This window comes from Rattus norvegicus, chromosome 3 (genome assembly GCF_021556685.1).
Source record: "Rattus norvegicus strain SHRSP/BbbUtx chromosome 3, alternate assembly SHRSP_T2T, whole genome shotgun sequence".
NCBI classification, from domain to species: Eukaryota; Metazoa; Chordata; class Mammalia; order Rodentia; family Muridae; genus Rattus; species Rattus norvegicus.
Genome location: NC_141536.1, coordinates 50,224,570 through 50,244,458, shown reverse-complemented (window position 1 = coordinate 50,244,458; position 19,889 = coordinate 50,224,570). Strand labels below are relative to the sequence as shown.

At 39.6% G+C, this 19,889-nt stretch overlaps 1 protein-coding gene and 1 long non-coding RNA gene across 3 annotated transcripts in view; one reads left to right on the top strand and one right to left on the bottom strand.

Moving 5' to 3' along the window:
* The window catches only part of LOC147995488 (uncharacterized), a 78,436-nt gene that overhangs the window by 4,293 nt on the left and 54,254 nt on the right, over window positions 1–19,889 (bottom strand). Inside the window, exons 5-6 of the long non-coding RNA XR_015683539.1 lie at window positions 3,120–3,281; window positions 2,175–2,297 (exon numbers count right to left, since the gene is read on the bottom strand). This is a non-coding gene — a long non-coding RNA (uncharacterized LOC147995488). The remainder of the gene's footprint in view (window positions 1–2,174; window positions 2,298–3,119; window positions 3,282–19,889) is intronic.
* Scn1a (sodium voltage-gated channel alpha subunit 1) overlaps window positions 2,989–19,889 on the top strand; it is a 119,528-nt gene continuing 102,627 nt past the window's right edge. Inside the window, exon 1 of one of the 2 annotated variants that reach the window (XM_087654614.1) lies at window positions 2,989–3,221. The gene's annotated coding sequence lies outside the window, so the exon portion shown is untranslated. 2 annotated transcript variants of the gene reach the window in all.

Sequence of the window (19,889 nt, the reverse complement as noted above, 5' to 3'; positions counted from 1 at the left end):
ACTGTGACATTAGGAACCCCGGGAGCATGCTGGCTCTTGACTTTTAGCGATGAAATTTCCCTCCATTTTTAGCTATGAAATTTCCTGTGGGTACTCTGCCTGTCCTACCTCGTTCTAAAGCTACAGTGAGAGGAGGTTGGTTCCACAGATGACAGTCATACCATGGTTCTTTAGACTGTCTCAGCTGGGAGCATACCACCAACCGCCCCACCCCCACCCCCACCCGGCTGCAGTCCTCTACAGACAAGGGGCCAAATGCACTCTGGCAGTCAGGAAGGAGAGCTGTTGATATGATTATTAAGAAAAAATGCACGACATTGATTTCTGGAATGTGCTACTAGAAAGTACTAAAGTACGTCTTTGGGACGTTCTTATTTGTATGTGCAGATTATTAAATCCTAAGTGCTGTTCATGTGGAGTGTGTGGCCAGAGTCATAATATAAATACCGCTTCTTAGTTCAAACGCTTCCTACTGCCTTTTCATTCCTAACTTTCTAGTAATTAGTGACCAAGGGTTAGTCACCCTAGCTTCTTTCAGTGTTACTCAGACTGAACAAGAGAAGGAGTAACACTATTGTCAGACACTGAACAACTATAAATTATTGTGCTTTTTTTTTTTGGAGCTGTAACAGGAAGTTATTTTAGTAGTTTAAAAAGACAACTTCTCATTTTGTAGTTCAGACTGAAGCTCAGGCTGTGGCCGTGGCCGTGACTGTGGCTGAGCCTTAGTCTGTGTCTGTGTCTGTGTCTGTGTCTGTGTCTGTGTCTGTGTCTGTGTCTGTGTCTGTGTCTGTGTCTGTGTCTGTGTCTGTGACTGTGTCTGTGTCTGTGTCTGTGTCTGTGTCTGTGTCTGTGACTGTGTCTGTGTCTGTGTCTGTGCCTGTGCCTGTGCCTGTGCCTGTGTCTGTGTCTGTGACTGTGGCTGTGTCTGTGTGTGTGTCTGTGCTGTGACTGTGTCTGTGTTTGTGTCTGTGTCTGTGCTGTGACTGTGGCTGTGTCTGTGTCTGTGTCTGTGTTTGTGTCTGTGTCTATGCTGTGACTGTGACTGTGACTGTGTCTGTGTCTGTGTCTGTGTTTGTGTCTGTAACTGTGTCTCTGTCTGTGTCTCTGTCTGTGTCTCTGTCTGTGGCTCTGGCTGTGTTTGTGGCTGTGACTGTGGCTGTGGCTGATACTGAGGCTGAGGGTGTGGCTGAGGTTGGCATGGAATTTCTTAACCCATAATAACTTTGAAGTCATATTTGTGATCCTTCTGCCTCAGCGTTCCCAGTTCCCAGTTTTTAAAGTGCACAAGCAGTTCATGGGGCTGGAAATCTGTTTGTTTTGAGTGTTTGCTACGTGTTCTACCAAATGAACTGTATTTCCAGCCCCTGGCCCAGAATTTTGGTCAATTGCTTCCTTTCAGAAACTAAGATAGGGCCTAGGACATGGACCCATGAACCCATAAACAAGGGCTTGTAAAAGTTTTTATAAATGGAGATTACATCTCCTGGATTCTAGAATGGAAAAGGGTAAAATATTTGGTATGTTCCAAAGAGCAATGAATTCTAAAAGTGAGGGCCTTATTTTCATTATTTATTTGTCTGTTTATTGGTTTGTTTGTTTGGCTTCACAAACTATGTGGTCTATAAAAGTCTCAATAAGGTTCAGAATGTCTCGTTATTCTCAATATACAATGGGGATAGACAGAGGAATATTAACAGTGCAGTGCAAGCCTTACTGTCCTGTAGTACGGAATAGAAAAATTAAAGACTAAGGGGGTGGGGTATTGTCTCTAAAATAGCAAAGCATGTGTGTGACCTTCATCAGCAAAAATTGTGCCAAGTGACAAGAGGAACACACCCAGAGTAAACAAGTTCATGCGTGACCAAATGTGAAGGGCTAATTGTGCTTCAAATTAGAACATGTGGCTTAGAATGTTCAGTTCCTATAGCTTCCCATCGTTCTGCATGGGTTCTTCATTGTATTGGGAAGACCCAGTGCCAATCAATAATAGTTATGCTTACATTTATTTGTTCTCTAAAACACAGTGTGACAATTTGACGGCAAATCATATCTGGGAGACAAATAGATATATTACAGTAAAAGACGATGAAACCATGGAAATGGATATAAAGCTAATCCTATTTAACATCAGTACTAAAGATAGGGGACTCTAAGCTTTAAAACACACTCACCTGTACGGAATTTAAAGGTAATCTCACATCTGCTTCCTTCAGAGCCGTCCACTATAACATGAGAAGCACTGTGAACATGGTGTTATAGAAGAAAGTATTCATCACGAGACATCTCCTTCATGGCTGGAATAATAGTATCTTAGCTGATTAAATCAACATTGATGCCTGTGATCATAACAGTGATCATAATCAGACTTCATTTGTCTTTAAAAGGTTTTCCATTTACTCGAATTGGTATACACCCCCCTCCCCCAAAGCACACATAAGGAGCTATAGGCCAAAAGAAAAAAATAGAAAGAAAAAGAAAAGAAAGAAAGAAAGAAAGAAAACCCTGAAAGTATTCAAGTAAGATTCTGATGTAAAGCCATGACTACGTAATAAAAGACCATCAATTTTTCTCCAGACAGAAGAAAAGAAAAAATTTCATTCAAGGGTCCCAGAATCTGTAAAGGTAACAATAATTTATTTAGAGTGAAAATAAGGGAGTATTTACAAACAAAAATGGCACCTTCTGTTTACCTCAAAGCAACCCTCTCCAGTTCTGGTTGTTTTAATCTTTAAGTCAATAGTTTCATGATAGGCAGAGCAAAGGGGAATGAGAAAAGATGTTAGAGGAAATAATAAAACCGAAGTAAGGAGGGGGAAAAAAAGGAACCTAAAGGAAGAGGTTGAGAAAGAATGCACACATTCCGGCGTGAGAACCTATTTACTATGTGGCCACTAGATGGCACTATAACGTTAGGTGCTGCCTCCACTTTTTTCCTTTCTTTCTTTTTTTTTTAAACAAGCTATTTGCTGATTTGTATTAGGTACCATAGAGTGAGGCGAGGATGAAGCCGAGAGGATACTGCAGAGGTCTCTGGTGCATGTGTATGTGTGTGCGTGTGTTTGTGTACGTATGTTCTGCCCCTGTCAGGCTGCAGCCCTTGTGAAACACTTGGTCACCTTTTGCAAGAAGGAATCTCTGAATCGTTGCAACTGAAGGTGCGGACTCGGCTCGGGAGATGTTGTTCCTTACTGCAGATAGATAATTTTCCTTTTTATCAGGTAAGCCATCTGGTTATTTCATTGCGATCGTCTTGGGTGGTGAATTCTTACCTGGTGAACCTTGGGGAGAAGAGCCCACGGAAATAAGAGTTGGGGCAGAGCAGGAAGTCTATTTTTTGCATGTGAATTCGGACCAACTGTCCCCCTCGTCCTCCTCCCCTCCTCCTCCCCTCCTCCTCCTCCCCTCCCCCCTCCTCCACTCAACCTTCCATGAACTGAAATCAGGTTCGTTTTGCAGTTCAGCATTTTGATAGAAGAATGAGATTCTTTGGCCTAAAATAACTTGGCATCGGGCCAGCTCTTGCCTGTGCTTGCCTGCACCTTTCTATTCAAGGTCTTGCCTTGAAGCCCCCCTCTGTCATTGGTGCTTTGAAACTGGATTCGATGGCTGTGGATAGAGGTCATATTGTTCCTAAAGATGATGCAAAAATTAGACCTCACATAGGAAGCAAGAAGGCAGCGGGGCTGCTTCTGGAGCCGAGCATTGCAGGGGAGGCGGCTTCTTTGGGCAGAGGCTTGACTGTTGGAAATGAATGCCTCATTGCCAGGACAGGGAAGGGACTGCCGCTTTTCCCCCTGACTCTTCCTTAACCACACTTGGCAAATGAACTTTAGGGAAGTAATAAAGAGTCCCCCATTTCACACAATGCCGCCCGGATAGGAAGGACTGACTTACTTTTAATTAGACAGAGGTCACCAACAGCAATGAGACTGCAGATGCCGCTTGGTTGACAAAACCACTGCAAAACCTCTTCCTTTCTGAACAGGGCAAAAACTGCTTCAGGGCGGCTGTGAGGCTTTTTTCACGCCCCTTCCTTAGCTCTCCTGGTTTCTTTCTCTCCTACCTGTTTGAGGTCTGTATGTAAAGCCCTCTTGCCACATCTACAAAGTGTCTGCCGCCCTCCTTTCAACAAACCAGTCCAAATGAGCTTGTGAGTGGATACTTTTTGATCTGTCTGACGAAATGACTGAGTCAAGCCTAGGTGACTTTCTATTCAGAAGTGCATTGGACTAAATATTTTCTAAGCTGCAGTAGCAAACTTGCAAATTGCCAACCGCTGTTGCTATCACACCTAGGAAATGTGGCTTCTCCTCGGGTATGGATCTGCAGGTTTGCACCGTCTCTCTGGTGCGCTAGTGTAGTAGCAGAGCGTGTTTCTCCAACCAGCGCCTTAAATCATCCCAAGAGGAGGACGCCAAACAGGAAAAGGGAAAATTCCATGCTGAGGTGGATGCTTCCTGATTCTGTCCCTCCTGCCCAGGGAGAGCAGAGAGGAGCTCACCTCTCCCTTTTGCAGCAATACCTGACTTTCCAGGGTGATACAAATGGGAGCTTCCACACACGTTTGCCTTCTCCGAGTCTGACACTTCCCTTTCCTTTCAGAAGCAGAATAACTGTGGTGAAAAAAAAAAAAAACTCCTCACAAACTCCCCTTCCTGGCTACTGATTGGTAATGCCATCAAACATTGCATCTCTCTTCTCTGGAGGAGTGTTGCAATTTAGGCCTTCCTCCACAAAGCTCCTTGAAGTGATTTTTAGATGGTGTCTATTTTAGGAACATAATGTGTAGACAGGAATGGATGGCCACAGAGATTTACGGGAAAACAATTTCGCAGAGAAGATGAGGTAGCATTATAAACCGCCAAGACCCAGCACAAGTGGCTGGTTATGTCACATGGACCTGCCCGTGGGGTTTGCTCTTTAAAACTCCCTGCCACTCACTTCTGTGGCTTTTCCCCCCCTTTCTCCATTACACTGTTTGTTTTTGGTTTTCGAATGTCTATTCCAAAGGCTAGAACCTGAGAGCTCATACTAGTAAACATAACACATTGGACTTCGCTGTCAATACTATGTCTCCACTTCCATGACTCCCTTGCTGGGAAATTTGCTATCAGGAGCCTCATATAGCAATTCCTCTTTAAATCATGGCTGAGAGGGTTTCTCCGTCCGTGGAGGCTGGGAAGGCATGATTGAAGGCCTAATTAATTATACAGTATCCAAGAAGGCACTGGGGAGAAGAGCTCACAATCTGCCTTCCCATCCAAAGAAATCAGGAGCAAGTGGACAGACTGAAGGACATCACAGAAGGACCAGGAACTCAGGACTCCACTCCACTGAGAAGCCTTCTCTTGTGGAGAGGGGCTCAAGATTGAGACACACACAGACACACGATGATGGGAGCACATTTTTCTGAGGGTTCCTGACAAGGAAAGCTAATCTGGGGTTAGTTTTCATTTTCTGTGGACAGCAGAGATCCGGGTAGTCCTCAGGGGACCATGGAAGTCAAGCCTGGCACGCAAAGTTGCATCCAAGTTGTCCTTTCCCTCCAGGTTAGGTTGTGAAGACAAAATCCACTAGGTACTCCTTGCTTATTCCTGATCTACCTTGGAAGAAGGGGAGAGGGAGGAAGAGTACAGGAAAAGAAAGAGAAATGCAACAATCAATGGGCTGAGATTTGCCGTGCTCTTGGTCTGTGGGGACAAGCTCCGTGAAGTAATCACTTTCCTTTGAAATCCTGAAGTGTCAATTAAGCAGAATTTACAGCTCAATTTGTGTTTCTCCAGTTTAGGGTAGACTTGTAGAAAGATACTTACCCTTGGTGCATAGGTCTGTGAAAAAACCCAATCTACAAAGTGCCTACAATTAAGCTTGCAACTCTTCTCTTTTATCTATGTACCTAGAGGTCAATAGAAATATAGGATTTACTTCATGCTAAGAGCCTTTCTAAGGAGCACTTCACGAATGTACTTTTGAATCCTAAGAAGTGTGTAATATTGCTAATTTGACCAGAGAAGAAATTAAGGCCATGAGACTAGATTTCTTTGAGGACTGTTACACAGATAAGTGGCAGAGCACAAACTTGAACTCAGAAAGTCTTGCCATAGCTTCCGCATTCTAGAACGCTCATGTCTGTGGGATGGGAGAACCACTGGTTAGCCCTGAGAGTGCAGACTCAGAAAGGAAAATCTGCCCTAGCCAGCGTAACTCCTTGCCATCCTCACGAACCAAGATGTCAAAAAGTGGTCTTCCATTGTTGTCCTAGGTGTTGAAAGATGGAAATTAGAAAGAAATTCTTGCCTATATTAATAGAATTAGAGACTAGAAAAAAATGAGCAAAGGACTACCAAAGACCCTTAAAGAACGCAGCAGAAAGAGATAGGGGATAAGAAATAGGGGATTGAAGAGAAAAAGGAGGTGGAAATGTGGCTTTAGATGTAGATACCTAACTGAGGAGAGGGATGGATCACCTTGTATATAAATAATGAAGAGAGACAGCACAGAGGTCCCTAAGATCGGCCTGCTGCGATGTGAGATAAGAACCCTCTGTATGGGGGCTCTTTATGCAGAGGAAGGAAGGAGATGGAACTAACAGATGCCTCCTTGCCCTCATCTGTGGAGTTCTGGGGGCTGGACTCAGACTGTAAAGTGGCTTCTATTAAAAACCATGAGGGAGATTTGTTGAGTAAATTTAAGCCTTGCATTTTATATTGGCACGTTTCTAGGTTTAAAAGTAATCTGTTCATATTTATAAGAAGCCTTTTTTAAAAATGACTTGTTTAGTCTCAGAGGGAAAATGCTGTCATTCCTAGAATGCAGTAATGTTGGTGAGAAGATGTTACAACACATACACTCACGCACATACACACATGCATGCATGCACACACACATACACACCTACAAACAATCATGTACACACTCATGTACATATACATTCACACACTCATGCACGCATACACACAATACACACACACTCAGGAACACATACACACACATGCACATACACACTCATGCATGCACACATTCTCACACGTACACACATTCACTCACATACATGCACACATATATGCACACACACACTCATACACACATACACCTTCACACTCAGCCATGCACACACACACACTCATGCACACACATATACACACACTCATGCACACACACACATGCACACACATGCTCAATTTGATGAAAGATTCTGGGTGAGGTTATTGGTGAGAATGTCACAGACTATCAGATAAAAATAACTCTGATGTGGTTGGAAACACAGATCAGTCGTTACGAGCACTTGTTCACTTAATGGCGACTCCCATTAAGTTTCCAACACCCTCATAGAGGCTTACAACCATCACTTAATTTAAGTTTGAGGTAAACAATACCCTCTTCTGACATTTTGCCATCAAGCATATGTGTTGTATGTAGACATACATTCAGACAAAAAGCAATCACATATGTAAACGATTTTGTAAAAAGTTTCTTTAAAGAAAAAGAGCAACTCTGGTCATCTAATCAGACTTCCTTGCACATAAAGGATTTTCTATCTGCAATAAACAAACTGGGATACACACACACACACACACACACACACACACACACACACACACACATATTATATGCAAGAAGAAACTTGTAGACCAGCATTTATCTGTCCCTGCAGTTGGCATAAAACAGCTGGCCAGAGTTGCAAGTAAACGAGTGTGCGATTTTAAAATAATTTGGAAAAACGGAGCTCAGCTTGAAATTTCTGTTGTTAGATCTTTGTTCACTCAGAACCTATATTCTAAGGGAGTATAATGTAAGTAAGAATCATTTTAGACTTCATAGCTACCTGTTTTCCCTTTGCACTAAGATCAGACTTTTAAAGTCCTCTAGGAGATGTGGATTTCCAATTTACAATAGACCTTGGTTTCCAGTTTGCTCTTGGGAACAGTAAAAACTCCTGTTTGGATCCTCTGGTACTCCGTTGACAACACTCCACTCCTCTAGCTTTAATGCAGTGTTGACAGGCTTCTTGTTTGTTTGCTTTTGGTTGGTTGTTTTTTTCTTTGTTTGTTTTTTGTTTTTAATATCATGTGTCCTTTTTTGGTTCTATATAGGCCTAACTCTGTGCAAAACTGTACACTTATTTTCTTTCGTTTGCAGTGTTTCTCTAACCGGGTCTTTTGTTTATGTCTCTCAGTCAGCCTCTCGTATGCAGTATGATTTAGGGCCCATGCTCCTTGCTTTGACATGTGAGCATCTATTTAGCCCAGAACCCTTTCCTGAAAGGACTGTCTTCTCTACCCCAGTTGAACTTTCTTAGCAATGTTACTGGTGATTCATTTGTGCTATTACTGTCATTTATTTTACACCAGATAGTCAAGACATTTTTTAAAGGAAATGTCATCCCCCCAAAAAAGTACCTTCTTGGAAAAGCTCTCATAGATCTAAAGATTTTTTTTAAAGACCCATATTTTCCCATTACATACTTTTGAGTTTAAGTGCACCTTAAATTTTTCCTTCTTGTTGGAAAAGTATTTGTTTATGATACTCCCAGAAAGCAAAGGTGATAATTAAGTACAGCATTTTAATGAGCCTGATCTTCCTGAGAAGAGATGGCTATTTCCAAGAAGGGTCCCCACTGTACTGCACATCCTCTGCTGGACACACATAAGTGGTGCTCCTGCCTTTCATTAGATGATGCTTATGTGCTACTTGGTCACCTTTTGTCTCTCAAATGCCATTAGGAGTTCTGTTGGTCTTGTAATTACACCTTTCAAATAGAGTTGGTTTTATTTTAGATGCTTTGGGCATAGATAACAAAACCCTGAATATTGAGTGGTTTAATCTTTCGGAGTATTTTTTCTTATGGCTCTGGAGACCTAAATGAGATCAGACGTTGAGATATTAACAGATACATTGTAGTGCTTCTCTGCTTGCCTTGCTGATGTCATGTCCTGTGTTCTAACATGTTTTTTCCCCGCTCTGTGATCCTGAATTCACAACGCTTGCTTTGATGCCTAAATTTCCACTTATATTTGGAGAAAAGTCAGATTGTGTCTAATCTAAAGACCATGTGGAATTTAACTATTTTAAGGCCTTGCCTCCAAATGCACACAGATGTGGAGTATGGAACTATGGCCTTAAGCAAATGAACCTAGCGGTAAACACAATTCATCTTGTGATGGTTTCCTTTGGCTTGCTTATAATGACTAAATTAAACAAGGAAGACAGAATTGATACCGTTTTTCTTGCTGATGACACAGTTAAAATTGTAGTAATGTTGAATTTTCATCATTCATACCCTTCTCCCACAATAAGTAGTAGTGTAGGCATATGTTAACATGCTGATGAAGAAATTAGCTAATTACCATTATATTTAAAGAAGCAACACAAATAACAAAATATGCAAAAGTGAAAGCAAATTTAGAGTCACCATCTGGGATAAGGATTAAGGCCTTTACTCATTTCAATTACAAGAGGAACCAATCCGGATGCAAAACTTAAGAGCTTATGGACAAATTTATAAATAAAATGATCAATTTCAGAGTGTTTCTAATAGCAACAGAAACTGGGTCAGGCTCATTTGAATAAAGTGCATTATCTTGGGAAAATGTTGCAACCCAACATTTGCACCAGAAAAAAAAAATGGCAGACATGATGGCCCCATGTTGGACTTCCCATAATCTCCTCAAACAAAGCAGCTAACAGCTCTCAGGCTTTCTTGCTGTTTGTGGAACAGCATTTGAGCCACAGTTCTAAGAAATCAGCATCTGACTGATAAGTTTGAATTATCCATTCAGTCATTTTAAATCAGAATAATCTGGACATTTGCACTGAAGGATTCCCATGTAGGCAAAAGGATTACAAACCAATGAAATTTGAAACGTATGCTATGTTATTAAATCATGATCTATGTAGACAACAAGATACTACAGTGTCATTGAATGTAACATATCAAATAACATTTAATTCTATACAAAGCTGCTTGGGATACAATAGCACAAACCTCAGAGAGATACAAATGTTGATTTCCTCAAAAAAAAAAAGAAGAAGAAGAAGATTCTGCTATATGCAATTGTGATTTCTATTTTCTTCTTATAATTTGTTTAAAGTCAGAGTGATTTTTTTCCCTTCTAACAAAGTAGAGCACGTTCATTATAGAGATATAAAATACAAACAATAAAGAAGTAACCTGACTTAAGAACGTCACACAGCAAATATCAGTATTAACAACTTGTTTTGTAGTTTCTCCCATTTTATTGATTTGGTTTTAAATTATTTCATTTGTAATGGCAGAAAGTAATTTTGAAATAAGAATACAGTGTTTTAAAAGTTAAAATAGAGGCTGGAGAAATGGTTCAATGGTAGAGCACTTGCCCAGTATGCGTGAGACCCTAAGCTTGATCCCCAACATTAAAAAAAAAGAGAGAGAGAAGTTAGAACACACTATTTCTCAAATGGAACCTGGTAAATAAATTTATAAAGATAAGCATTATATAATCAAAATAGTGACCATGAGATGAATGGGAAAATAATCAATTATTTTAATATTTTATCACCTAGAATATTAATTAAATTAATCCATATTCAATAATATCAATTTACTGCTCTGACAAAATTGTAATAATGGAGATTTTGGAAAGGAATCTGATAAAAGATTAGATTTGAAATAAGAACCTTGAAATTGTGTAGTGTTGCAGCCTAATGTCTTCCAGTCAGACTTCAGAAAATGTTCAGGAAATTTATTTGCACTTATGGGGTGTCTGCTGTTGGCTAGGGTCTTAGGAGGAAAAAAAATAAGTGTACAATAGAAACCTAAAGATAGTACACAATAAATAAACACTGAACCAGGTCATAAAATTTTAAACTGTGTAGAGCTCAACTGATTACATTGGCAAAAATCAATCTGTGTCAATGTTCGAATGAGGCTATAGAAAATATGCACAAGGCTGACCAAAGCCATTGGTGGAGCGAGGGCCACATGAGGAAAAACCTGATCCTTGAAAACATGAAATTGTCTAGCAGGAGCAGAGAAAGGAACCCTGCAAACAATGACAGATCATTAATGCCGTGTCTTAATATACGTACCTATATGGTTTGAAGGAAATTCTCAAGATTTAAATACTACAGAAAGTCAAATAAAATAAGGAACCCAGAGGTCAAGATTTCCAACTGCACATTCAAAGAGGAGGAAAAAAAATATAAAGAATTCTTTCATATAAACATTTCTGTCTAAGAATTCGGTGAATCGAAAATCCTGGAAAGTGCGACTTTGAGAGACTTGACAGATATCACCGGCCAGCAGTTTTGATCCCTCCCCTGGAATTTGATATGCCATTTTAAAAGGCCAGTGGTATTTTGAGCTATGTAAGTCAGTGTGTTGGTACAAGACCAATGAACCAACAGTCTGGGTTCAGGTCTAGAACACCATAATCTCAGAGCCAGCTGACCTAAGCAGGTCAGGTTTCAGATAATTCGAAGTGTCTGGAAGATTGAACACCAGTACTTTAGGGCATTAGAGACAAACAGTTCAACCTGTGTGAAGGAAGGCACAAGTGTCCTTTGAAGAATTTCTAGATGGAAGTTTGGACATAGGTAAGAGCAAGCTGTGTAGGAGCCATCAAGGGAAGGAAATGAAAATAGGAAAGTGAACTTCTTCCGGCACTATAGAGAAATTTCCGGCACTATTTTCCGGCACTATAGAGAAACAAAGGATCCATAACTCCAGGCAGCACTATAGAGTAACAAAGTATCCAATTCCAGCATCTTCTCGGGAGATACACCTTACCTGCTCATCTCTTGACTCATCTCTCTTTTGTCAATATGATCTGGTTCACCCTCTATTCTCTCATAACTTCACTTTTAATCTTGTCCCCCTTTTGTGGCATTTGTTAAGAAAAAAAAACAGTTATGCAATCGATTCAGTTTTTAGTTTTTGATACTCTAAGAATGTGCCCTCCCCCATAAAGACTGGAAACTTCTTAAAAATGAAGTTCTGAGTTAGTTTTCATCTTACCCATAACCTTTGTGCTTTTCCTTGAAAAGGTACAGAGGTCCATCATATCCCAGCTGTCTTCATAGTAATATAAAACACTATTTCTTCCTTTCACTGTTGATGGTCATTTATATTGACAAAAAAACAATTTATGTTTCTCATGTTAATCCTTAGTAAGGCGGTGGTGTGAATAATTGTTAAAGTTTTACAGCCATTCATTCACTCCTCATAGTAAACAAATAAAATGAAAATCCAGTTCCCTTAAAGGAGTCTGTCTGAGGCTGCTGAATTATTTCGTCCAGATTCCCCAGGGCTTGCTGGGTGTTTTTAGTGCCCTGTGTGCTGTAATGTGGACTGTAAGGTACAATGTCATCCCCAGAACGACTGTGTGAGTTACCTGTCCCATTTCCATTGAACACTATTAGGACTTGGAAAAGGCAGCAGGTAGAGAGCTCCAGACCATTCCAGCTTACTTTTTAAGTAATTTTTTTTTAAATTAGAGAAGTGTGAACTAAACCACCTCAAGAGGAAAAGAGTAATTGTAAATATGTATTGCCCGGGACAAAAATGGCTGTTCAAGAGACAGTCAGAACACTGGAACACCTTTATCTGCTACCAGGGACTGAGCAGCATTTCCAATATGAAAGATTTCCAGTTGTGACTAGCGGTGATGTTGACAGACTAATGAGGAGAGGTTGTAAAAATTTAAACTTTGCACAGTACATTCAGCTAACAGTCTATAAATGAGCAATGCCTATGACATATATCATTTATGGATAGTAAACCACCTAACTGTGCAAGGTAAGCCAATAAATTGCATATGTCAGAATACGGTAGGCTTGTGGATATGATTCTGATCCATTTGTCTAATGTGGGCATATCACTCAGGAGAAATAGTCATAATTACATGAAATTGCTATTACAGGGTTCCAAGGACCTCTCTGCAAAGACCAAATGTTTTTCATATTCTCCACCTAAATACAAATTAAAATCTGTTACATGTAAACGGATCTAGATATTAGGTTAGATATTTGCAAATTTATAAAATTATGAAACTCATACCATGTAAGTCCTTTTCTCTAGAAGCATGGTCATTTTCCATTCAAAAGTTATTCCTTTGACATTTGTTGAAGATTGGTGGGCGCACAATTTTGATATTTAATGCCTTAAGATTTCTCTAATTTTTAATAGCAGTACATTTAATTCATAGAAACTAAAGCTTTATTGCTTCCTCAGCCTTATTAAGACGATACATTCCAGGGACTGAGTCGTGGCCGACCACATGCTGTGCTGCCCTGGGTTAAATCCCTGGCACCACAAATGGCAACAATAATATTAACTACATAAACAAATTTGAAGATCAAAATTTTATTATAAGGCCGAGTTTGATAACTGATCTGCTTTTACAGTACAATTAATTGTGTGTGCTTTGCTGTTAACAGGCACTAATTGAGATGAAGATGCCGGCAATTGAGTCCCTTTAATTTATGCCACCTAGATGAAATATTTATCACATTGTATCAGTTTTAAAGTTTCCTGCTACAATAAAGGGATCTGTGCATATTATCAATTGACTAAGCTTTAGTAAAAAGAGAATAAAAAGTATTGCAAAGTAAGTCAGCAAATTATAAATGTTCCTTTAAAATGTTATCGTTCCTTACTGGAATGAATGCAAGCATTTTCTATGGGTCGAACCCATCTCCTTTCTCCCTGGCCCTCAATTAAAATCTGACCTCTATGTTCCCATCGGCTCTAACATGCACACTTTACTGCCACTGTCAAGCCTAGTGTGATGGTGCATACCTGTAACACTCGAACTCTGTACACATCGTCACTTTGTGTGTTTTTATAGGAAATAGAACGGCTGTTGTTTTGAATATTAGCATGTATCAGTAATTGTGGGTGTATGCTGGAGTTTTCAGTTAGAATGGAGAGAGTCAGTTCCCTTTGTTCATGGTAACCTTCAGTCAGAGTGGAGAGCTGAAGGTATCTGCCGGCTTTGAGTGGTTCATAAGAGCCTCGGTGAGGAAGCGTCGACACCCAAGCTCCATCACCAAGGGGGCACACAGTGGGTCTGAGGAGAAAGCCAGCCAGGGCTTATCGACAGGATTTTCGGATGGTTAGGAAAGGATAGCCACCAAAAGTGAAAAGGACAACTGCGTAGCAAACCTAGCTGAACGAAATGGAATGTGCCTGAAGGCCATCCAAGCAAGTCCACCTTGGCTGTTGAAGACTTGGGAGAGGGGGTGCATTCGCCCCACCCCAGCAAGACAGAGCAAGGATGCTAGACATTCAACTGACATCATCCAATGACCCAGGGGATGTTTAGGATGGATAGTAAGAGAAAGTTTACCAATAAACTCCTGTTAGATGAAGTGAATGAGCATCAGGAGAACGGGATGGGGGTCCCGTAGACCAATCTTTGAGTCCTGATCAAAGTCATGGCATCACTGAAAGGGAGGTCGGCACTCGTATACCAGATTCTCAGCACAATGATTTATTAACTCGAAGGAGCAAGTGGGGGTAATGTGTGGCCGAAGGGGAAGGGAGGTGGTCAGGCTGCTGAGGCAGTCACAGCATCAAGCAAGAAAGGAAAAGAAACCAGAGAGCAAGAGGCATAAGCAGCAAGAGGGTGTTTCTTCATGAATGGGTTTTTAAGGGGAAAGTATGTGCTGGGGTGAACTGGTAAATCGTGATTGGACATATTAACCAAATAATAAATTCTTTCATCTCAGGAATGAGTCAGTGGCCAAATAAGGGAATAGATCTTGGGGGATAGCTTTAGGAACGTAAGGACTTTTAGTAAGGAAAAGGAAAAAGATGTGAAAGGGCAAATCTGTCTGCAATGTTTGCCGTGCCAGGGCCTGCTGGAGCACCTTCAGCAAGATCACTATGGATTTTGAGGCCATCCTGGGCTACACAGTGATAGGCTATCTCAAAGCAAACAACGACAATGACAGCAACAACAACAACAAAACCCCTCCATTGTTTAAAACTGGGGTCGGGGTTTAAAAATCCAATACAAGGTGATTGGCTGTCTAGGTTTATCTCTTACCCTGTGGCCCGTCTACCCTACCTACCATTAATCCGGTAGAATTAAATGTGTCTGTGAGTAATTGAAGCCACTTGCAAGCCTCTGAAATTGCTTCATTCTCCTCTGTGAAATCATGACCTCTCCTTAACCTGCGTAGGACTCATTTTCCTTCTGAGATGTGTCTAGGCCCAGTGTGGGCTTCCATCGCAGCATCAACTGTATGTCCCTCATGGTGTCTGCTTGTCTTTCCCTCTGTACCTTCTCTGCTGTGTGATATAGTGTCTTATTTGTGACAAGGTACCATCTCCACTGTCTGTTTCAATTTGGTATGCTCAGTAATTACCCAATGGAAGTATGTGAAAGGAAGTGAAACCAAAATAATGTTTTATGTTATTCTTACATATTTACTAATTCTGTAAGTTAAGTATGTTTTTGAAAATACTATTATATTGTTTTGTACATATTCTAATAATAATACTCAGACACACTCCCGTCAGTATATCTTTTTTCTAATTAATTCTGATATTTTTATCAAATGACTATCAGCAGCTCTTATGATATTATTCACTGTCTGAAAACTTTAATTTCTTCCTTTATACTTTTCAGGCATATATGGCTGTTTGCTTAGAGCCAATTTTTAATAACCTAATTGTTTTTGTAGCTATAAATTTACTATTTATAATGCTACCATAAAAACAATATTTGAAAATGCATAAAGAAGAAAATCATATTCATGATCTTATAATTTCTAATTCTCCATATTAATTATGGGCATTGCTTAATATTTAATATTTTACTCTACATTGTTCTTTTTATATAATAGGATTTTATGATGTTTTCAATTAGATGCCATGTGCCATATATTAAATATTTTTAGTGCCATGAGAAAGAATAATATAGTGTTAAATATTTATCAATGATATTAAATTTATAAAATTACTCCTATAGTCATGGAAAATTTGTAAGGTCATGACTTTTGAGAGACAGTTAAAAATATCAAATATCTTAAATATATCAGAGTTGGAGAGATGGCTCAGAGGTTAAGAGCACTAGCTGCTCTTCCAGAGGTTCTGAGTTCAGTTCCTAACAACCACATGGTCGTTTACAAACATCTGTAATGGCATCTGGTGCCCTTTCTGGCCTACAGGCAATCATACAGGCAGAATGCTATATACATAACAAATAGATAATTTTTTAAAAAAATATGTATCACTATTCAAAATTTGTGTTTGTGCTAAGGAGACACAACCCCAACAATGTCTTTTTAGCATCTACAAGAAGATAAACCAAAGGGAAGGGAAGGTTTCGGATGTAGACTGGGGTTAAGACCATTCCCCACCTCTCTCTTGCGCTTCGTTCTCCTTGGCTGGAGAGCACACACAGGACTTGCCTGCCATATTTTTCACTGTACCACCATTTGTTCAAAATACATGTTGTAGCTCGTTAAAACTAATCCATCTTTTTCTACTTTCAAGAAGGGACAAAATGATTCCTACATCACCAGTAATAACCTGTAGATGTTACAGTGTCAAATTGATTTCTCATCATTTTCACATTTTCTAGCAACAACCAACGCTGGAATCTTCAACAGAAAGATGTTAGTTGGCATATCCATTAAAACCTCTTCCATGACACATTGGATAATATTAGATTCAGAGGACGGGTAGTAAAGCTTTTCCAAAATTGTTATCTAGTCTTCAAATATGTCTTGTTGAAAGTTTGCTCTCCCCTAAGGCAAAAGTGTCATTAATGTTTTCCTTGAGATCTAAGAGTCGCATTGTATAATAAACCAGGGTAACATGTAATATTTTCTCTTTTATTAAAAATAGATTCTTTCCTCATACAATATGTCCTCACCCCCATTTCCCATTGATATGGATCCATTCCTTTTCTGCCTGTCATAAGAAAAGAACAGGCTTCTAAGGTTTAATACTAAATAGAATGCTAAGATTATATATATAATATATATATGATATATCATATTATACAATGCAGAGAACCTAGTATAAACCCATGCACGCCTGTGCTTGCTGCTTCAGTCTCTGTGAGTTCATATGAGCTTTGTTTGATTGGTTCAGAGAGCCGTGTTCTCCTGGTGTTCTCCATTCCTGTCTCTTACACCTTCTCTACCTCCTCTTCTAAAGGGTTCCCTGAGCTCCAAGGGAAGAAATTTGGTGGAGACATCCCATTTAGAGCTGGTAACACAGTAATATTAAAAATTACTATAATTATTAGTTTAACCGAAAGTATAGTCCTTTATATCTGCCACCAATGATATAGTTTTATTAAGTATAATTATAATAGGTAAGTCTAAGTCACAGAGATAGTCTTAAATTTCATGGCTTTTAAAAAATAATGTTATGGTTAAGCTCATGTACATGTACGTATATGTGTATGACCTTGATGAATGGAGTGTTCAAGGTCATTCAAGTGACCTTGCCTTCCTTCCCTACATAGAATAGATAGTAGCTATCTAAAGTAGAACTCTAATTCTGTATGTTTGTCCCCTCCAGGTTTAGTCCTTCCAGAGGGCCTCGAAAATTGGTTTATTTCATCAAAATTCCAGGGGAGAGCTTGTTTGTGAGTTCATTGTTCTTGCCAGGGATTGAATAAGAAAGCGTTGGGCTCCTGACCTCATTAATGAAATATGAGGGCAGTCTGCAGTCAGGCTTCTGGAAGAACACTTCTCACCTGGGCAAAAGCCACAAGGGGAAGTAAAGGTCTTCCTTATTACTGCTGCTGCTGCTCTAGATGTCACACCCTTGAGCTGCAATCATCTTAGTCAGCCATCATTGATGCTGATGGAACCACAGAGTGTAAATCCTTGGAAAAATTATTGAACCACCCCATTGGCTCACTGGAGTCTTCATCTTCTGTACCTTCTTAGCTTACACTAATTGAAGTTGAGGACTCCTAGTCAGTAAAACAGTTGACTGGCTTATACGTAATATGTAATATTATATAGGTCTCTCCTAAAATTATATTTCATATTCTTATATCTATGATTAACATTTAAATTAGCCATTTTAACAAATGAATAAAGACATTGAGGAAATAACACCCTTTGAGCCACTTTAATAGTATTTACAGTTATTGGGCCTCCAAGTGACAGAGGAAGTATGAGCAGGGCATACTTTTCTCATCATTCCCTCCCTTATTTGCTGTTAGCTGATGTAACCTAGCAAAAAATAATAATCAAGACATCATGATTCTAAAACAAGAAGACCAGAAAGATGGCTGAGCATGGATGCCGTGCAATCCTAACACCTTGAGTGAAGTCAATGGAAGCTTGCAAGGATCCGAGAGGCCATCACTGAAAGTTGTCCTCTGGCTTTTACAAGCACACATGGAGTGAGTTCACCGACACTCACACATATACATAACATGCACGCACACACACACACACACACACACACACACACCAGTAAAGTTAAGTTCATAAAAAAAGGAAACTAATGAAATCTTGATGGTATTATGTGAGAATCATTTGTTATCTTTTCCGTAGTTCAGTGCTTTTTAATATAATTAGAGTTGTAAAACCATCATCACCATCATTTTATAACATTTACATCAAGCATCAAAAATTTCAAATACCATCAGTTGGCCCCTCTACTCCCATTCAATCCAGGGCAATCCAGTTGTTTCCTTCTACCCCTGAACATTTGCCATCGCTAGACATTTCATAACAGAACCAGTCATTGTGTCCTATTTTGTAATCCAATCTTCTACCTAAAATATTTTTGAGACTTACCGATTTGTGTCATATACATTATTTCCCACTCACTCTCTAGTCTAAGTATCACTTTGTTTAACCATCACCATGTATTGATGATACGCTTATAAATTTAACGTTTTGGATACCATTGCTAAGGCCATTTCCATGTGTTAGATAAAAACTGTTTCTCTTAGGACTTAACTTGAGGTCATTCAAAACATCACACATAAGCTGAGGGGTTATCTAATTTCCTTCAGACATGCTCTCCTACAGATAAAGTCTTTGGAGTTATAATTGTTTCTCAGGATGGTGATGCTGTTTTCATTCACAAAGCCACCCTGTACTTTCTTGTCTACAGAGGTACCCGGGCAAGACTAAGTGTCCAATTCATTCCAAAGGTTAAAGAGAAACAAACAAATAAACAAAGAGAAAAAGAAAGAAACCTCTGTTGGATTGTTAGCCAAGAATAAAAAATCCATTGATAATATGCACCTTAATCTGCTTTTAAGTGGGAATACCATGAAGGGAGAAGATATAGGAGCTGAATTGAAACCTAAATCTGATTGGATGGAGCCCGACTTTAGTCTTGCAGCATTTTTCTGTCTTATCAATTTAAACCATGATTTACAGATGAAGACATGTGTTGGGAAGGTAGAACACCATGTCCTTGAGTTTTGAAGGAACTCCTTCTTCTATAAAGACTTCTTGTTACCCCATCTTCACATCCATGCTCTATTCTAGAATTTTCATTAGTTTTGCAGCATTTTTTCTCCAGTATGTAAGACACCTACCTCTTCCTGATAAAGCCCCTCTTTTCCCTCTAGGCTCAGTAACATCTCATCCTTCTACACACAGACAAGCTACTTCAGAAGAGATTTCTCAAAGTCTCTATTTCTTCATGTGAAGTTACCTTTTGTGCCAGCCCGATTGCATTCTTCCCAAACTAGATGATGCTATAACATTAGGAGGTGTTCGCTATCTCTCTGTAATATCCTCTCTTCCTTGTCTTTCTTGTCTATAAAATGGAGATCACTACTTTCACTTTCTACAAAGATTGGCTGTTGAATTTTAAGAGTGAAAATATTCCCAATGTCTGCAGCACGAATCAGGAATATCCATCCTGGGATAGTCAAGAACTGTGCTGAAATGAGACTGTGGAGGGG